Source organism: Oryctolagus cuniculus, chromosome 15 (genome assembly GCF_051225735.1).
Source record: "Oryctolagus cuniculus isolate XC-2025 breed Fujian yellow rabbit chromosome 15, ASM5122573v1, whole genome shotgun sequence".
NCBI lineage: Eukaryota > Metazoa > Chordata > Mammalia > Lagomorpha > Leporidae > Oryctolagus > Oryctolagus cuniculus.
Window position 1 is genome coordinate 34,684,070 of NC_142881.1, and position 21,840 is coordinate 34,705,909.

General features: G+C 38.6%; 1 pseudogene; it reads right to left on the reverse strand.

Annotated features, from left to right (window-relative positions):
• The window catches only part of LOC100352702 (cytochrome P450 2C30-like), a 30,145-nt pseudogene extending 9,676 nt beyond the window's left edge, over positions 1 to 20,469 (reverse strand).
• Positions 20,470 to 21,840: the final 1,371 nt, after the last annotated feature.

Consider the following 21,840-nt stretch of genomic DNA (forward strand, 5'->3'; position numbering starts at 1 on the left):
AAAATTGTGTCAACATTTGTAAGGGACATAGCATGTGGTCACAGTGTGAGATGCCCGAGTTATGTTTGTGATATAATCATGGAAGGCTTTATATTTTATAATTACACTATATAGGATTGTCTAAGATTCCTAGGGTGGAGAGTAGATGACAGGTGTCTCACCTTTGGAATGAGGTATCCTCGGAACTGGATGTCCTGCGTCACTGCATAGGGCCCGTTACTGGGGACCAGGGCAATGTATCTCTGGATCTCATGTATCACAGCGTCCGTGTAGGGCATGCGGCTCCTGTCCTGCATGCAGGGGCTCCTGTGTCGGTCAATCACATGCTCAATCTCCTCCTGGACTTTCACTGGCAAAACAGAAATAAAGTTTAAAAGTCAGTTTCATTTAGTATTTTGATAATTGTCCCATTGTGCTATGATATATGTTAATGGGAAATCATGTGTCATTACCCACATATGGGGAAAAACAAACTGAGTTTCAGTTTCTTGAGTACATTGGATATTGATGAGGGATTGTAACGTATGCACACATAAAGTAACATTGTAACAGGAAATTTACTGCTCAGTTCAAATTCTCTGTCTTTTGTACTTTTTCTTACAAATTAAGATATCTAGGATCTTGAAGACTCACTCAAGTCAATGTAGTTGAATTATTTGCTTATGACAGTTTTTATTTTAGATGGATAAACTCCAATAGAATGAAAACTTCTCTTTATAATAAATGCTCAGAAAAGAATAGAATAAGATTTTGAATTGGAATAAGAAGTGAACATTTACTTAGAATGTAATAAATGATGCAATTGCCTTCACATTTCATTACATTACTTTATATTTCCTCAAAATAGTTCTACTATTATTGTTATTACATATTATTTTGTTTTCCCTAATGACACACAGGTAATATGTAACATTTCCCATATTATCTCCCTAAATGCAGAAGGGAATTATCCATAAATATAAAGTCACACAGAGAAACTCTGGTAAAGTTAGAATCTAAACTACTGCTATTAGACTCTATAATCCATGTTCCAAAGTACCAATGTGATATTGATAATAAGGACAAAGAGCATTTATCTGCTAACTGAAGAATGTGTCATTGGGGTATATAATAATGCCATGGTTTGGTAAGCATAAAAAAACCCGAAAAACTGGGAATTTTGGTAAGTTTTAATTTTTTTAAACTTTTTACAAAAAGGTTTATTTGTTTGAAAGACAGAGTTACAGAGAGAGGTAGAGACAGAACTTCTATTTGCTGGTTTACTCCCCAAGTGGCATATGTTACTGCGTATGTCCTGAGACGTCAAAGACACTGGATTGTACCAGACAAAAGAATCCAATCTATGATGTGGCTTAAGAAATCATCTCCTTCTATATTACTATCTAATTTGAATTCAATTTATCCAATTATCGGTAGATGTACTAATGATGGAAAATTCTCTGTTTCTTTTCTAGGCATGCCAATAGCAATGATTATATGTGTTGTCTTGGATTTGTGAAGTAAAATGTTATCCTGTCTATCACCTCTGGTCTTACCTGTGATCTCAGAATGCTTCATAAGTAGCAAGAATCTGAATCTTAGTGTGGTACTGGTTGTTTCTATTCCTGCTCCAAACACCTCCCATACAGTAACGACGAAATGGTGCATAGTAAATTCAGAATATTATGTTTTTCCTAGCAAAGATGTATTAGAATGCATGATAAATCAAAAACATTATAGGTAACAGAAAACAATTCAATACAATGTAGAGATTTGGCAAAACAATTCATTTATTAGAGAGTGTTTTAGATGAATTGTTATAATTCATACGAACTGATAAAAAATAATGAGATTTACAAACTTTGAAGTCCTTTCTGGCATCTCTTTTTCTCACTCATTTGAGTAAATCAATTCCCCCTTAATTTCCTCAATTACATCTTTATTAAGTCACTCAATGCTACGTACTATGTACTTAACCTCCTCTTGTCTGTTGTTTCATGTCTACATTTCCCATCTAGTCCTATAGTTCCCCTCACATGCAAACAACATCATTGTGCCCAAACTCATTCTTTAATATTCCCATCACTGTTCTACAACTAAAGCCTGATAGCCTCTGAGAATTCAACATACTTAATCATGTACTTATTATTTCTGGTCCATTATTAACTTTAGCCAGCAGAGCCTGAAGAACTACTCATCTATGAATATTTCCTGTAGTGTTTTCCAAGATAAGATTTCTTAGATTCCTATGCATTACTATGTTCCCTCATCTGTTATGAGGTCAATTCATTGAATGATTTTATGTGTAATTAAATGGTATCATCATTCTACAGTGTATTTGCGTGTGTGTGTGTGTGTGTGTGTGTGTGTTTCAATTTGGTCCCAAATAAAGAACCAGATTTAATATGGTCAATATAATACCTTCTATGTTTTCTTTTTAGTGAGAATTTAATAATACCTGAGGACTTTCAGTATGGCTTGCACAGGCAGTGCTCATGGAGGAGCATTTGTTAATATCCCAGTTTCACCAGGAAAACAAAGATAATCTTTGTGTCATGTCACCTACAGCAATGAAGTAGAAAATAAGGGTCACATTATACCTTTTCCATTTTAATCAGGAAATAGTCAATAAAGTCCTGAGGATTATCAAGTTCCAACGATTCTTGATGTTCTTTTATTTTTCTCCAAAATAAACTTGAATTAGTCATCAATGTTTTTAAATAACTCATGATGTATTCCCGGGAGATAATGTAAAAAGGGAAAAGTATTGTAGACCTGAAAGAGGCAATAATTCATTGCTATTACACTTAGCAAGCATTGGAATTCTCTTTTTGTGTGTCGCACACTCTATGCTGTGTGCTGTCAGGTAAGAATAATAAGGCTTGCTTTCTGCACTGAATTGAGGATGGAAGATCACTCTATCTTTCTGTATCTTTTTCTCCTTAAGTGCCAGCCTTTCAATTAAAATGGGAAAAATGTAATTTTTTTAAAACGCTAAAAATAAATGATACAAACTGAAAATATATTTTCTTCCTATTCTATTTGCTTAATTTCTTAAATTCAATTTCCAATATTAAATTGACATTATAATCACAAATAGATAAGAATGTAGAAATTTGGAAAACATTACTTTGGACCCTTTCAAATGAAGCATTGGAATAGGAAAAAACATATGCTAGAAAATTATTTCACATTTTAAGAGATCCATGGCCTTACCTGCATCCAGGAGTTCTTAAAAAGTCTGATGCTTTCATGGAACTGTTTAATCAATGTTTGGAATGTTTGTTCACTGTAGTCAAAATGATTTTTGAAAATGATGGAGCAGATCACGTTGCAGGGAACACAGAACATAAGGGAAGAAGGATCACAGGGAGATGCTAAAGAAAACACACCAAGGTGAGCACACAGATCACATGTGGATCTTGAATTCACTGTTTATAATAATTTGGAAGGATCTATTACCTGGATATGATTTCATTACAGTGCCTAAAATAAAATTATACTTCCATAAAGAAAATTGCCTACTCCACTCCAGTTTGTTTATTTCCCCATCTAATACTCTTTTGTTCATATCACTTTCCATATCAAAAAAGTTGAACAATCATAAAATGAACAAATATTTAGAATGGGGAATCCCTGAGGAAGAAGAAAGTAGTAGAAGTATAGAAAGCCTGTTCAATGAAATAAATGCTGAAAATATACCAAATCTGGAAAAAGATATGGACAACCAAATACAAAAGTCCCATAGGATCCCAAATAGTCATGATCAGCAATGATCCTCTCCATGGCACTTGATAGTCCAACTTGAGAAAATAACACAGAAAGAGATAATTCTTTACGTCATGAAAAAAGACCCAAGTTATTGTTAAGTTATCATAATTATAATAACATCTGATCTTTCATCAAGAATGTTACAGGCTAGCAGGGAATCATTCCTATATTCCAAAATCCAAAATAGGAAGTGATTAGTGATTCTTTTTTTTTTTTTTTGACAGGCAGAGTTAGACAGTGTGTGAGAGAGAGAGAGAGAGAGAGAGAGAGAAAGGTCTTCTTTCTGTTGGTTCACCCCCCCAAATGGCCGCTAAGGCCGGCACGTTGCGCTGATCTGAAGCCAGGAGCCAGGTGCTTCCTCCTGATCTCCCATGCAGGTGCACGGGCCCAAGCACTTGGTCCATCCTCCACTGCCCTCCTGGGGCCACAGCAGAGAGCTGGACTGGAAGAGGAACAACCAGGACAGAATCTGGAGCCCCAACCGGGACTAGAACCCGGTGTGCCGGTGCCGCAGGTGGAGGATTAGCCTAGTGAGTTGTGGCGCTGGCCCCAAAATAAAAAAAAATAAAAGTATTGCCACCAAGAATACTTTATCCAGTGCAATCATATTAAATAAATGAATCAGAAATAAAGATGTTCTAAGACAGAAACAAAGAAAACTAGGTTCTATCATGAAAAGAGTTGAAAGGATAAAATCCAACAGGAAAAGCACAAATTATATTTTCAAAATAAACAGAATAGAAACAAAGCATTAAATGTTAGAACTAAGTTATTACTTATCAATAAATCTGCATGAAAATGAACTAAATTCCCCCAATTATGAAGAACAGTCTGGATGAGTGAAAAAAAAAATGTAAGATACTGTGGTATACTGCCAGTAAGAAACTCATATAACTGGAAAAGATGCACACAGGCTGAAAGTGAAAAGATGAAAAAAGATCCCATTCAAACAGAAACCAAAATGTAGCAGGAATGACTAAGAAAAAATAGATTTTAAGACAAAATGTTTAAAAGGAGACCAAAAGGCCACACTATATAATGATTAGGGGAACAACTGTCTAAGATGGCACAGCAATTACAATGCATAGTTAATTTTAGGATTCCCATTTTAATAAAGCAAACCTTACTAAATATAAAAGGAGAGATATACTTCAAACAATAGTAGTGCAAAAACTTTAACATCTCATTTTCATAAATGGACAGATCATACAGATGAAAAATTCAACAAAGAAACCTCAGAGTTAAAATGTAATATAGATCATATAGTCTCAGCTGATACTAACAGAACATTTCATCCACCAGCTCCTACCCTATACGCATTCTTTTCATGAGCACAAGGACTGTTCCCTTGAGTACACCACATATTAGGCCACAGCTGAAGTCTCAACAAACTCAAACAAATTTAATTTATTCATGTATTTCCTCTGAAGATAGAATAAAGCTAGAAACCAACAGCAAAATATATTTTAGAAATTACATCAATATATAGAAACTGAACAACTTGTTTCTGAATAAATAACGGACCATTAAAGAAATCAAAAGGAAAACATTTCTTGAATCAAATGGAAATGGAAAAGCGACACAGTAACAGTTATGGATACATACAGAACATTAAGGATACAGAAAACTGTACTTAGAGGGAGATATAGAACCAAAAGTATCAACATCAAAAATTACAAATATATTAAATCCCAAGGGATAAATATCAACAAGAAGTGAATGACCACTTTGGTGAAAATGGCAAAACCTTGATGAAAGAAACTGAAGAACACACGAATGGAAAGCCCTCCCATGTTTATAAGTTGGATGGATTAACATTGTTGAAATGTCCATATCACTCAAAATGATTTATAGATTCAATGCAATTTGCTTCAGGATGCCAATGGCATTATTTTCAAAACAAAAACAAAAAGGTCCTAAGTTTCATATTGACACAAAAATCTCCAAATGGCAGAAAGTATCTAGAGCAAAAAGAATAAAGCTGTAGGTATGACACTACTGAAATTGAAAACTTACTATAGAGCTATAGTAATCAGAGCACCACGATACTGCACCAGATGGACAGATAATCTAGTGGAACAGAATAGAAATCTTGAAGTGAATCCAACATTTACAGCCATAAAAGTGCCCAGACACATACACTAAAGAAAAGACAACCTTTTCAATAAATGGTGCTGGATATTTATATGCAGACGATTAAACTCAGAACCACTCTACCTCCCATGCTGTAAAAAAAAAAAAAAAAAAAAAAAAAAAAAGCAATACTAAATGAAGTTTTTTTTTTTTTTTTTGGCTTTCAAACTTTTATTTAATGAATATAAATTTCCAAAGTACAGCCAATGGCTTCCCCCCCATAACGTCCCTCCCACCTGCAACCCTCCCCTTTCCCACTCCCTCTCCCCTTCCATTCACATCAAGATTCATTTTCAATTCTCTTTATATACAGAAGATCAGTTTAGCATACATTAAGTAAAGATTTCAACAGTTTGCTGCCACACAGAAACATAAAGTGAAAAATACTGTTTGAGTACTAGTTATAGCATTAAATCTCAATGTACAGCACACTAAGGACAAAGATCCTACATGAGGAGTAAGTACACAGTGACTCCTGTTGTTGACTTAACAAATTGAGACTCTTGTTTATGGCCTCAGTAATCACCCTAGGCTCTTGTCATGAGCTGCCAAGGCTATGGAAGCCCCCTGAGTTCACTGACTCTGATCATATTTAGACAAGGCAATGCCTGACACTGGAGCTGGGTGCTGCACCCCTCTGGGCAATGCGTGACACTGGAGCTGGGTGCTGCGCCCCTCTGGGTGACGTCTGATGCTAGAGCTGGGTGCTGTTTCATATGCATGCAACACCACAGTGGGCTTCATGCCCAGATACACAGTGAACACAGGGCCATACTCTTTTGCTAGCTAGAAAAGGAATAGGAGATGCAAGAAAAGTGAGAATTTAAAAACTTATAAGTAGATAAGTGAGGAAAATACTTACTGTTATTGCAGAGGCATTTTAAGGGGCCGGCATTGTGGTATAATGGGTTACGCTGCTGCATGTAATGCCAGAGATCCATATGGATACCAGTTCTTGTCGTGGCAGTTGTAGTTCTGAGCCAGAGCCCTGCTAATGGCCTGGGAAAGTAATGGAAGATGGCTCAAGATATTGTATCCTGCCACCCATGTGAGAGACCTGGGAGAAGTTCCTGGCTTTGGCCTGTTCCAGCCCTGGCTATTGCACTCATCTTTTGAGTGAACCAGTTGATGGAGGAGCTCTCTCTCTGTCTGTCTCCCTATCTTTTCTCTCTCTAACTGCCTTTCAAACAAACACATAAATCCCCGAAAAGAGAGACATTTTTTTTTATTTTTTTAAACTTTTATTTAATGCATATAATTTTCCAAAGTACGACTTATGGATTACAATGGCTTCCCCCCCATACCGTCCCTCCCACCCACAACCCTCCCCTTTCCCACTCCCTCTCCCCTTCCATTCACATCAAGATTCATTTTCGATTATCTTAATATACAGAAGATCAGCTTAGTATACATTAAGTATGGATTTCAACAGTTTGCTCCCACACAGAAACATAAAGTGAAAAATAATAGATGATTTTTTTAAATGATGATGAAATCAGATCAGACCTATTGTCATGTTTAATCCCAGTGAGAGTCAAGTTGGGAATTGATAATTTCTTTTTTTTTTTCTTTTTTTTTTTTTTACAGAGGATAAGTTTAGTATGCATTAAGTAAGGATTTCAACAGTTTGCACCCCCATAGAAACACAAAGTGAAATATATTGTTTGAGTACTCGTTATAGCATTAAATCTCAATGTACAGCACATTAAGGATAGAGATCCTACATGAGGAGTAAGTGCACAGTGACTCCTGTTGTTGACTTTACAAATTGACACTCCTGTCTATGGCATCAGTAATCTCCCTATGCACCAGTCATGAGTTTCCAAGGCTATGGAAGCCCTCTGAGTTCTCCGACTCTTATCTTGTTTAGACAAGGTCATAGTCAAAGTGGAGGTTCTCTCCTCCCTTCAGAGAAAGGTACCTCCTTCTTTGATGACCTGTTCTTTCCACTGGGATCTCACTCGCAGAGATCTTTTGCCAGAGTGTCTTGGCTTTCCATGCCTGAAATACTCTCATGAGCTTTTCAGCCAGCTCCGAATGCCTTTAGGGCTGATTCTGAGGCCAGAGTGCTATTTAGGACATCTGCCATTCTATGAGTCTGCTGAGTTTCTCACTTCCCATGTTGGATCACTCTCCCCTTTATTTACTCCATCGGTTAGCGTTAGCAGGTACTAGACTTGTCTATGTGTTCCCTTTGACTCCCAGTCCCTTCACCATGACCAACTGTGAACTGAAAGTGATCACCTGGAACAGTGAGATGGCATTGGTACATGCCACCTCGATGGGATTGAATTGGAATCCCCTGGTATGCTTCCAACTCCACCACTTGGGGCAAGTCAGCCTGAGCATGTCCCAAATTATACATCTCTTCCCTCTCCCATTCCCACCACCATGTTCAACAGGGATCACATTTCAGTTAATTTTCAACACTTAAGAATAACTGTGCATCAATTACAGATCTAAACCAGTCATATTAAGTAGAACAGATAAAAAAAAACTACTAAACCAAGGACCTCAATAGACATTTTTCAAAAGAGGAAATCCAAATGGCCAACAGGCACATGAAAAAATGTTCAAGGTCATTAGCAATCAGGGAAATGCAAATCAAAACCACAATGAGGTTTCACCTCACCCCGGTTAGAATGGCTCACATGCAGAAATCTACCAACAACAGATGCTGGCGAGGATGTGGGGAAAAAGGGACACTAACCCACTGTTGGTGGGAATGCAAGCTGGTCAAGCCACTATGGAAGTCAGTCTGGAGATTCCTCAGAAACCTGAAGATAACCCTACCGTTCGACCCAGCCATCCCACTCCTTGGAATTTACCCAAAGGAATTTCAATTGGCAAACAAAAAAGCGGTCTGCCTAAAGGCACTCGGATCTGGCTGAAAAGCCCATGAGAGTATTTCAGGCATGGAAAGCCAAGACACTCTGGCAAAAAGATCTCTGTGAGTGAGATCCCAGTGGAAAGAACAGGTCTTCAAAGAGGGAGGTGCCTTTCTCTGAAGGGAGGAGAGAACCTCCACTTTGACTATGACCTTGTCTAAACAAGATAAGAGTCGGAGAACTCAAGGGGCTTCCACAGCCTTGGAAACTCATGACTGGTGCATAGGGAGATTACTGATGCCATAAACAGGAGTGTCAATTTGTAAAGTCAACAACAGGAGTCACTGTGCACTTACTCCTCATGTAGGATCTCTGTCCTTAATGTGCTGTACACTGAGGCTTAATGCTATAACGAGTACTCAAACAGTATATTTCACTTTGTGTTTCTATGGGGGTGCAAACTGTTGAAATCTTTACTTAATGTACACTAAACTGATCTTCTGTTAAAAAAAAAAAAAAAGAAAAGAAACTATCAATTCCCAACTTGACTCTCACTGGGATTAAACATGACAATAGGTCTGATCTGATTTCATCATCATTTAAAAAAAAATCATCTATTATTTTTCACTTTATGTTTCTGTGTGGGAACAAACTGTTGAAATCCTTACTTAAGGTATACTAAGCTGATCTTCTGTATACTAAGATAATCGAAAATGAATCTTGATGTGAATGGAAGGGGAGAGGGAGTGGGAAAGGGGAGGGTGGTGGGTGGGAGGGACGGTATGGGGGGGAAAGCCATTGTAACCCATGAGACGTACTTTGGAAATTTATATTCATTAAATAAAAGATAAAAAAAAAAAAAAGCGGTCTGCACCCTAATGTTTATTGCAGCTCAATTCACAATAGCTAAGACCTGGAACCAACCTAAATGCCCATCAACGATAGACTGGATAAAGAAATTATGGGATATGTACTCTTTAGAATACTATACCGCAGTAAGAAACAACGAAATCCAGTCATTTGCAACAAAATGGAGGAATCTGGAACACATCATGCTGAGTGAAATAAGCCAGTCCCAAAGGGACAAATACCATATGTTCTCCCTGATCGGTGACGACTGACTGAACACCAAGAGGGAAACCTGTTGGAGTGAGGTGGACACTATGGGAAATGGTGGCTTGATCAGCATAGCCCTGACTGTTAATGAACAACTTAATACATTATCCCTCTTAGTAGTTTTTTTTTTTATCTGTTCTACTTAATATGACTGGTTAAGAGAGACATTTTAATATTTATCCACCCACTGTAAGATACCTCTGCTCTCCTTTTTAAAAAAGTTTTATTTATTTATTTGTCAGGCAGAGTTACAGACAGAGAGAGGGAGAGACAGAGAGAGAGATCTTCCAAGTGCTTGTTCACTCCCCAAATGGCAGCAATGGATGGAGCTGGGCCTATTCTAAGCCAGGATCCAGAAGCGTCTTCTGGGTCTCCCACGTGGGTGCAGGGGACCAAGCACTTGGGCCATATTCTGATGCTTTCCTAGGCACATTAGCAGGGAGCTGAATCGGAAGTGGAGCAGCCAGGACTCAAACTGGGGCCCTTATGGGATGCCGGCATTGTAGGTGGAAGCTTAACCTACACGCCACGGAACCAGCCCCAATTTCCACTCTTCAAACCAGGAATTTCATAAAAATCCACACATAAACTGTAAATTGTGCTATGAGTAGGGTTTTATTTACTCTCTCGGCAATAACACATGTCTACCATCAGGGTCTTCAAAAAGCAATTCTCATCAAGATTAAAACATATAAATCAAGCTCTTGCCTGGTTGATGCCTATGCATCCCTTAGATCTCATCTCCAACTTAAGTTCTTCAGAGAATCCTTTGCTGATTACTCATTGCATCCCTCATCCCCCAAGCCACGTGGATTTTTAAAACCACGGCCCTGTTAAACACATTGTCGTCATGTACTTACTTGATGTTTACTACGTAAATACACGCTTACCTTCAAGTCTGTAATTTTCATACTTCTATGGTCTCTCTTAATTTTTTTTACCACTAAAAATCCCTTACAAGTATTTAAGATATTATGTAATGCAAAGTATGCACTTAACTACTTGTTGATACACAATGTACTCACGTGACCCTGCAAAGTCATTATTATGTATATCTTGGAGACATGAAAACTCAATTTCAAAAAGATTTGAAAACATGCAGAAGGTTGGGAATTAAGAAGTGCAGGAGCTAGGATGATGACATAATCTCTTCTATGAGACCAAGGCACAGAAAGAAGGCAATGCCAGACATAGAGCTCTGATAACCTGCTGTCTCAGGGAAAAGATTCAGATTCTTCCCTCAACCTGCAGAGAGATGCTACAATGTAAATTACTTGAACCAGAAAATCTATTGACTCATTCATTGAGGAAACATAGTAAGAACTGTGAAAACACCTGAACACTTAAAAAATAACTTTCACTTCTTTACAGATAGCAGTTTTTTAAAAAGATTTTATTTATTTATTTGAAAGGCAGAGTTACAGAGAGGCAAAGGCAGAGAGAGAGAGAGAGGTCTTCCATCTGTTGGTTCACCTGGAGCTGCGCCGATCCAAAATCAGGAGCAAGGAGCTTTTTCTGGGTCTCCCACATGGGTGCAGGGGCCCAAGCACTTGGGGCATCTTCAACTGCCTTCCCAGGCCATAGCAGAGAGCTGGATCAGAAGTGGAGCATAAAGGACTCAAAGCAGCACCCTTATGGGAGGCCAACACTTCAGGCAGTGGCTTTACCCTCTAAGCCACAGCACGGGCCCTGAGATAGTAGTCTTAGAGGGCATATTTTAATAGCAAAAAGGAAAAGTATCAGCATTTAAAAGAGGCTAATGGGATTTCATGATCTTGGTAATTAAAAAGGCTATCACTTACATAAAAAAGTCATTACAAAAGTAAGGGACAGTCACTTCTTTTTTTAAACTTCTATTTAATAAATTTAAATTTTGAAAGTGCAATTTTTGAATTATAGCGGCTTTTCCCCCCATAACCTCCCACCCACCCACAACCATCCCATCTCCTACTCTGTCTCCCATCCCATTCACATCAAGATTCATTTTCAATTATCTTTATACACAGAAGATCAATTTAGTATATGCTAAGTAAAGATTTCAACAGTTTGCACCCACATAGAAACATAAAGTATAAAATACTATTTGAGTACTAGTTATGCTGTTAACTCATATAGTACAACACATTAAGGACAGAGATCCTACATGGGGAGTAGGTGCACTGTGAATCCTGTTGTTGATTTCACAATTGGCACTCTTATTTATGACATCAGTAATCACCTGAGGCTCTTGTCATGAGCTGCCAAGGCAATGGAAGCCTCTTGAGTTCACAAACTCCAATAATATTTAGACAAGGCCATAGTAAAAGTGAAAGTTCTCTCCTCCCTTCAGAGAAAGGTTCCTCCTTATTTGATGGCCCGTTCTTTCTGCAGGGATCTCACTCACAGATATCTTTCATTTAGGTAATTTTTTTTTTCCGCAGTGTCTTGACTTTCCATGCCTGCGAAACTCTCACATGCTTTTTAGCCAATTCCAAATGCCTTAAGGGCTGATTCCGAGGCAAGAGTGCTGTTTAGGGGCAGTCTGCTTCTTAATGTCCTTTTCCAGAAGATACAGGGAGAAGGCCAGAAATCATCTAATGAAATTCATTACATTTTTTTTCTTTTTTTTAAGATTTATTTATGTGTTTGAAAGGTAGAGGCAGAGAGAGAGAGAGGTCTTCCATGTCCTGATAGGCTCTGTCTCCATGAGAAAAGAATAAATAATTCAAGACAGACAAGATGTCAGATATCTACTATTCCAACCCCAACTTTATTTTTAGGAATGTGAAATTGGTGACTTAGTAAAGAGTCATCAATTTAATCAGTACAAGACTTTCTTAATATAAGTGACAAATACAAACTTCTGATATGTATGGTATACCATGTGATAGTTTGATACATGTAGAAAATCCCGATAACCATATCTATATCCTAAAATTCTGACATAAGTTTATGGAGAAAATATCTTTTTTTAAACTTTTATTTAATAAAGATCAATTTCCATCCACTGGTTCACTCCCTAGATGGCCACAATGCCTGGAGCTCTGCCAATTCGTAGCCAGGAGTTAGGAGCCAGGAGCTTTTTCTTGTTCTCCCACGCGGATGCAGGGGCCCAAGGACTTGGGCCATCTTCCAATGCTTTCCCAGGCCATAGCAGAGAGCTCAATCAGAAGTGGAGTAGCTGGGCCTGGAACCAGTGCCCATATTGGATACTGGCACAGCAGACAGCAGCTTTACCAGCTGTGCAACAGCACCTCCCCCACTTATTTCCTTATACTAGCAAAAATGACCTAATAGCTTGGAGATTATAGTCACATTTTGGACTAATAATATCAGAGCTCTTACTTGAAGGGATTTTATTTCCTCAAATATTTGCATTTTTATAACCCAAATTAAAAAAATTTAAATGTAGAATTTAAGGCAGAAATTGCGGGGGGCTCCAATAGAAAAGGAAGCAAAGTTGCTAAGCCTTCACTCGACAAGGCTGCTAAGCCTTTGCTCAAGTTTGCTGCACTTCCGCATCCCAGTGACTCAGCATTTCCAGCAACCCAAGATGGCCCCCGGGGGAGGTACCTAGCCTGACAGGAGACTTCTGTATTTGTGAACAGTATGAGTCCTCGGCTGTGATTGGCCCTTGAGGGAGTGCCTGGCTTGTGTCCTGCCTTACCTTTCAGCTGGTTGGCTCAGTTCCCTTGTGCCCTGGACAGCCCCCTTTCTGTGTCTATAAAAGCTCTTCCCCTCCCAATAAAGTTGAGAACCCAGCTGTGCCCTGGGCATTGACTGGTCTCCCGGCTCCAGTGTGGTTCCTTTGCCTCTGATACTCATCATCCCGCTTGGCCCCTGAGCTCCCCAGGCTGGCCCTGAGGCGCTCTATCGGACCTGCTGCCCTACGCCGAGCAGCAGGAAATCATTTGCCTTTAATTGCTGTTTTCTGTTGCAAAGTCATTGGAGGTCTGAGAGGTTGTGAGACTTCTTGATCACCAGTGCTGTGCCTGATGATGATGAGCAAACCTCTGTCTAGTGCCAGGGACAGCCAATGGTCAGAGAAAGTGTGCTGCTTTTACCTGATTCTCCCAGCATGAACTCAAAGGTAACCTTGAATTTTAGTTCAAGACACAGCCTCTTGTCCTTTACTCTTGGTTGCCATAGAAATCGTTAATGAAGAATCAATGGGACCATTAGAGTTCAGAATCTACTTCCCAAGTCCCCTGGCTAGAACTTTAATTTTAAGAGGTTGGTATATCAGCAGGGAGAGAGAGAGAGTGCTCTTCTATATGCTCTTTCATTTCCATGGGTTGCAACAACCAGGTTGAGCCAAGATAAAGTTCTGAGCCAGGAACTGCATCTGGTCTCCCACATGAGTGGCAGAGTCCCAAGTATGTGGGCCATCTTTTACTGCTTTCCAAGGCAGATTATCATGAAGCTGGACCAGAAGCAGAGTGGCCAAGACTGGAGGCACACCAGTTAGGGTTGCCAGCATATTGAGCAGCAGCTTCTCTCTGTGCCACAATGTCTGCCCTGATAATACTGTTTTTTCATCATCACATGTCTTTGTGATTCAGGATTTTTTTTTGCCTGTATCACTAGTTTCTTTCTTTGCATTACTGAGTCACATTGCTGTATAGAAATTTGTGTAGCCATTGACTCACTTAAGGACAACTAGCTTGTTAGCATGTTTGACTAATACAAACAAACCCGCTATGAACATTCACATACAGGATTTGTGTGGATATAAGTTTTCATTTCTGTAGGATAAAACCCCAAAAGTGCAAGGGCTATCAGATATGGGAGGTACATACATATTTTCTAAAAGACTACCCAGTTATGGTCTTAATATTCCCTCCCCTAAGTTCATATTTTGGAATTTTCTGCCAATGTGATAGTAGTAAGGGGGGCAGGTTTAAAATGTGATTGCAACATGAGAACAGATCTCTCATAAATTAGATGCCTGACCTTATAAACATGGTGCAAGGGAGCTATTTCCATTTGAGAACACAGCAACCAGGGGCCATCTTTGAAGCTTAGACCAGACTCTCAGCAGACACCAAATCTATGGGAAACTTAATCTTGGACTTCTCATTTCCCACTATTTTAAGCAACAAACTTCTGTTTTTATGAATTATCCAACCTAAGGCACACTTGTTAGAGCAGCAGGGACAGGTTATGAAAATCATGACAAGGAGGAAGGGTAAGTGAGCATGTGCAGGGAACAGAAAATCAGACCAAATGTCATTGTTTCAGGAGCCTACTCTGGTGATAACCCTCTTCTGTGAAAATGGCAGAAATCCATTTTTCCCATTCCTATTACCATTGCTCAACAATGTGCATAATTCATAGCAATAATATAATATTCTAAGGTTCTATCTTCCATAGTTTTAAAGTATTGCTGAATTTTATTTGTAACATGATAGTAATTATTATAGCTGCCAGTTATGGATGACCTACCATGTGCCATGAAGGAGCCTAGACAATTCATAATATGAAATAAATAATCCTCAAATCCACATATTCAGGTTTATTGTCCATATTTTATAAATAAGGGAAATGAAGTCAGAGAACTACAAACTAATGTGCACTGTATCATTGTTACTAAACAACAGACTCAAATTGGAACTTCTAATTTTGTCAATTCTGATGCTTGAGTGATTGGTCAATCCACCAAGTTGGCCACCATTAATGCCCTGCTTACTGCTTCCTAGTCATAAGCTCCACTTGTCCAATGGGAATTCTGGTCTAGTATCTCAGTGATGAATATTAGAAATATATATTTATTCAAATGACTCATATCTGATTATAACACTGACCCTACTTTGAGGCCACAAATATTACCAACAAGGAGAGAGACTAAGCATCACAGAGTATTGGCACATGGGAGAATAATTTCTCCCTCCCTACCTGCAGTATTCGTGGGATACAGACAACAGCTGTGTGCAGAATCAAAAGGATTCTGTTACCACCAACTGGACCCTGAATGACCAATTCTCTTTTACTCACATATACTGGTCTTCAGTCCCCAGCTATTTTAACCATTTCACTGAATTAATATTGACCCAAATCATCTATATTTAGGATGTAAAATGTGATTTCTGGTATATCTATACATTTCAAAACAGTTCCACAATTAAGCTAATTAACATATATTTCACCTGGCAATTAACACTTTTTGTAAAGAATTTTCAAACCCATAATACTACTTGGATTGTTTTTAATTAACTTTCCTAATAAAGAATAAATAAATAAGAGTGAATAAAGAGTAAATGAAAGGAGAGAGAGAGAGAGAAGAAGGAAAGAGAGAGAAAGAGAAAGGAAGGAAGGAAGGAAGGAAGGAAGGAAGGAAGGAAGGAAGGAAGGAAGGAAGGAGTGAAGGAAGGGAGTCTTGGAAATTTAGTATCTAGGTCAAAGACATAGGGTCTGCACGTAGTAGAGTTCAGGAGGGAAGCAATATCCCCTGAGTCTCACAGGCTTCTATCCAAGCAAAACATTTATTGTGTGTGATACGGTACTCTTTGAATCACTAAAATTGATTTTTTAAGCAAAAATTAACTTAATAGTTGCACCACCAAATGGTTAAAATGGAGGTCAAAAGTGTGATTTTGCAACATTTAGAACTTGGAGACTTTAGGTCAAAGAGAAGCAACTATTTGCTGCCTGATTCACATAGCTGCAATTCTAAAAGAAGTATACTCCCTTACTTTGGAAGAATGATCTCAATGTCTCTCTTTAAATCCTTCACATTTTCCCCTAAGAGATGGGTGCCTCTGCTCCATTCCTTCCTTCCATGTCCTAATAGGCCCTGTCTCCATAAGATGAGAAAAGAATAAATAATTCAAGACAGACAAGATGTCAGATATCTACTATTCCAACCCCAACTTTATTTTTAGGAATGTGGAATTGGTGACTTAGTAAAGAGTCATCAATTTAATCAGTACAAGACTTTCTTAATGTAAGTGACAAGTACAAACTTCTGATATGTATGGTATACCATGTGATAGTTTGATACATGTAGAAAATCCCGATAACCATATCTATCTCCTTAGATTCTGACATACCTTTATGGAGAATATATCTAAAATCCTTTCTTGTAGAATTTTTAAAGAAATATGCAGTATATGATGATTCTGTAGTTACTCAACTATGTAATAGAACAGCAGAATGTCATATACTATCTAACTTAATAACCATTAATCAACCTTTACCCACCCTTTCTAAGCCATATTCTTCCCAGTCCCTAAGAAATACTGTTTTGTACAAATTGGGATCAAACATTTTTAGATTCCGTTTGTCAGTGAGATCATGTAGTACTTGTCTTTCTGTGGCTGGCTTATTTCACTTAGCATAATGAACTCCTATTCCATTCATGTTGTTGCAAATGACAAGATGTCTTCCTATTTAAGGCTGAGTAGAATTTTGTGGTGAATATATACCACATTTCCTTTACCCATTAATCACTTTCTTTATTTAAACTTTAGATTAATTCCCATTTCTTGGCTACTGTAAGTAGTGCTGCAATGTAAAAGGGAATGCAGATACCTTTGACAAGTTGGTTTTATTTCCTTATCATATGGACCTAAGAGAAGAATTGCTGGATAATAGGGTGACTCAATTTTTAGTTTTTTTGGGGGAACCTCTATTCTATTTTTCACAATGGGATGCATAATTTACATTACTATAAACACAGTGCACAGTTTCCCTTTTCTCTACATACTAACAAGCACTAATCTCTCTCTCTCTCTTTTTTATTGTAGTCAATCTGGCTGGAGCGATGCAAATGGCCAAGAGCAGAGTTGTGGGGAGCAACTGAGACTAGACTAAGTTACTGGAACTAGGACTAATTCTATGCATCTGATCTTCCACAATATGGCGCTGAGAGTACTTGGGCCCCTGACACCCACATGAGAGACTGGAATGGAGTCCTTAGCTTCTAGCTATTCAGCCTGGCCCAGACCTGTCTGTTGCAGCCATGTAAGGAGTGAACCAGCAGGTGGAAGATTGATCTCTCTCTCTCTCTCTCTCTCTCTCTCTCTCTCTCCCTCTCTCCTTCTCCCCCTGTCATCCTGCATTCTGCATTTTATATTTTATATAAATAAATAAATAAATAAATAAATAAATATTTAAAACATGTATTAGCTTAAAAATGCATGATAGGGGCCGGCAAAGTGGCATAGCTGATGAAACTGCTGCCTGTGGCGTCGGCATCCCATATGGGTGCCAGTTTGAGTCCTGGTTGCTCCACTTCCATTCCAGCTTTCTGCTATGGCTTGGAAAAGTAGTAGAAGATGGACCAAGTGCTTGGGCCCCTGCACCAGCATGGGAGACCTGGAAGAACCTCCTGGCTCCTGGTTTCGGATTGGCTCAGCTCTGGCCATTGCAGCCATTTTGGGGGTGAACAGTGGATGGAAGACCTTTATCTCTGCCTCTGCCTGTCCATAACTCTGCCTTTCAAATAAATAAATAAATCTTTTTAAAAATGCATGATAAATTGGCTTCCTCTGAAGATGAACTCAGAGTATGAATGATGACACTTCTTTTGTTGATGTTGTTGTTTTTAATTTTAAGTTTTGAAAGTCCCATGTATTTCATATATACAGATTTAGGAACATAGTGATACTTCCCACCCTATTCTATCTACTGCCCATGCTTCAAGCCTTCTTCCCCTCCCTCCTATTTTCATGAGCTATTCCCTTGAGCTGATCTTTCCAATATTTCCCTGTGGGTTTGAACTGTTCCTAGAATAATCTGCTTTTCAAGCAACAAGTCCAATAACTCTAGGTGACACCCAGACAAGACAGCTTTCAACTCTCTTCCCTTTTATCCCTCTCTCTGCTTGCCATTATGAAGACCTGTGTGGCCTCTTGGGACTCTATGTTCTTTCTTTCTTTTTTTTAAGATTTTATTTATTTGAGGGGTAGAGTTACAGAGAGAGGGAGAGACACAGAAAAAGGTCTTCCATCCACTTGTTCACTCCCCAGTTGGTTGTAGCAGCTGGAACTGGGATGATCTGAAGCCAGGAGCCAGGAACTTGTTCTGGGTCTCCCCCAGGAGTGCTTATAGCTTTCCCAGGCTATAGGAAGAGAGCTAGATCAGAAGAAGAGCAGCTTGGTCTTGAACTGTTGCCCATGTGGGATGCCAGTGCTGCAGGCAGTCTTAGCCTACTACTCCACAGCACCAGGCCTTCTTTCATTTCTCACCACTTCCCTAATAAAAGAAGAGAACCCAGAGTACTCAGAGTACTGACTCTACAACTAGTAATTTATTTTTTTTTTTTGTTTAGAAGATGCAGAGGGGAGAATTGGTCTATTTTCATAATTTATTTCTGTTTTACAATGATTCATATATTGTAAATCAACATTGAAATGGTTAGCAGATGTGGGAATCAGTGTAATTGTTGCAGAATACAGGGAATAGAAAAACTCTTCTGAAATGACCCTAAGAAATTCCCTTAATGGAGGTTGTGTGCTCACTGGGTCAGAGGGAAAAGCAAGATGTGAGAGAAGTCAGAGAGGATATTGTTGATATTGGTAGGGATAGACAACACCTCTTTGGAGGGGGCGTTGCAGATGACAGCACCGAGGCAGCCAGTTTGTCCCTTTTCAAACAGGAAGGAAGCATTGCTGGTATGAAGGTAACACAGAAATTAATCCATTGACAACTGCAGTGATGTCCAGGTCTTTTGGCTCACCCAGAGATTGCAATTTAAAATTCTGAAAAATGGAGGTCAGGAACAAAAACAACTCCATGTGGGCCAGGGCCTCTCCCACACAACTTTGTTTTCCTGAAAATATCAAACACTGAGGGTAATTACTTCCAGTGAGTAACTGTGAATGTAACAAACACTGTGTTTGTATCTGGTACAACAAAAATATATATTAACAGATGGATTGATGGGTGCATGAATAGATGGATGGAAAACAGATGGTAAAGTCGTTGTATAGACAGGTGAACAAAGTTGGACATACTTGCTATTCATGTAGCATCTGATCTTAAATATTTCAGTTAACAAATATTTACTGAGTATTCCCTCTGTGTTAAGCAGTACATTAATAATTCCTGCATTATTACTGCTCTTCTGACATTTCAAATTTTCATGCAGCTTTTTTTTTAAGAAACACCAACTTTGTTTCTTTACCTTTTCACCATCCGATGTCCCTTTATTTTTCTTTCACACTCTCTTCTTAGCTCCAGCTGTGCACACTCTCCAGTAACCTGTAAAGCACAATCAAGTTTCAAGTTTTATATTATACTGTTCTTTCTGGCTAAAACAATTTCCTTATGCTAGATTCAATACCAAAGTCAAGTTTCCTTTCCTCTTTACATGTTTTCTGATCACTGAAGCTAAAAATTCTTGCCTGCTGTGTGCATCCACAACATCATAGTCATGCTTTCATTGAAACTTGAATCACCTGGACTCGTAAATCTCTATTTTCATTTGGTGCTGAAATGTGAATCTTGAAAAGAAGTCCTTCCTGTGACATGGTACCTACAGTGCCATATATGAAGTACACTTCAACATTCTTAAAATAAAGGAAGGAGAGTCCATGGCCAAGGCGAGTGCACAAGTTGAAGGTATGCCCCAATATCCAAGATATATGACAATCATTGGAAGAAGGATAGGGTGCTCTGGAATCATTGCAGTATCCAATTCGTACTGATTCTGTAGCTCCATGGTTATTCGGTAGAGGTTTTACATCCTTCATTTAGGGCAACCCTTCTGATCCTATGATTTATTACCTCCTTAGTAATGCAATGTCTTCTCTTTACATTCTCTGCTACTTTTGTGGCAGGTGAAATGTCATTTTTGTTATTAGAATGTTGGTTACTCCATTCCATGCCTCACAAAGGGATATGAGAGAGCAAGAAGCTGTTAACTTCTTCCCATATATGTTCCCTCTATCACCCATATACTTCTCCCCTATCCTGTATAGCCTATGAATTCCTCCCTCACAGCACTCATCACACTGGATTCCAATGATACATTTACTGAACTAGCTCTCCAACCTTGTGTGAGGCTCTTGGGTGGTGTCCAATACTTGCAGATACTTTTATCTCTATACATGATGCTACAGGGCGAGGGACATCACATAGAAGGTATTCAATGATATTGTGGAGTTAAATATTTTGATCGTGTTGCTTGAGGAAATTATTTTGATTTTTATCTTCTAGGAAGAGCTCTTAGATACTGTAGTTATGCATCTACAGGAGGAATTCAATCAACCTACATTTCAGCTTTCTCAACATGGAAGAAATGTGTTAGCACCCCAGAGCCCCTGTAACCTTGTCAATAATGAGAGGAAGTTCATGGGCACTGTGAATGCTGTTCCTGATCATATATAAGGAGGAAATTTACTAACTCCAGAGGAGGCACCATGCAAGTTCTAGCTGACTGCAAAAATTATATTGTTTTTGGGGCAGTGGCACTGCATGTTAAGTCAGCACCTGAGATGTTGGTATTCCAGATGAGTACTAGCTGGAGTCCTGGCTGCTCTAGTTCCAATCCGTTCTAACGTGCCTGGGAAAGCAACCAGAATGACTCAAGTGTTTTGCCAAAAATAATATTTTTCATGTCACCACACTTTACCTTTCTCAGAATGTTATGTAGTAGGAATCACAGCATGTAGCATTTACATATTGGCTTCTTTCACTTAGTGATATCCATAAGGTTCTTTCACGTGTTTTCATGGCTTAGCAACTCATTTCTTTTTAACAATAAATAATATTTAATAGCATTCCATTGCATGGAAGTATTGAACAACTCTTGCACCTCTTGATGTCTTCCAATTTTTGTCAATGATTAATAAGTTAGCTATAGACGCCTTTGTGTAGGCTATGGGGTAGGTATTCAATGCATTTGAATAAATACCAAGGAGCACAACAGGTGAAAAACATATATGAACATCTTAGTCTTGTAAGAAAATGTAGAATTTTCTTCCAAATGTTTGCACCCTTTGAATTCCCACTAGCAGCGATACATAGTCCCATTGTTCCACAATCCTTCTCAACTTTTTGTTTTATGCATCATTTATATCAGAGCCATTGC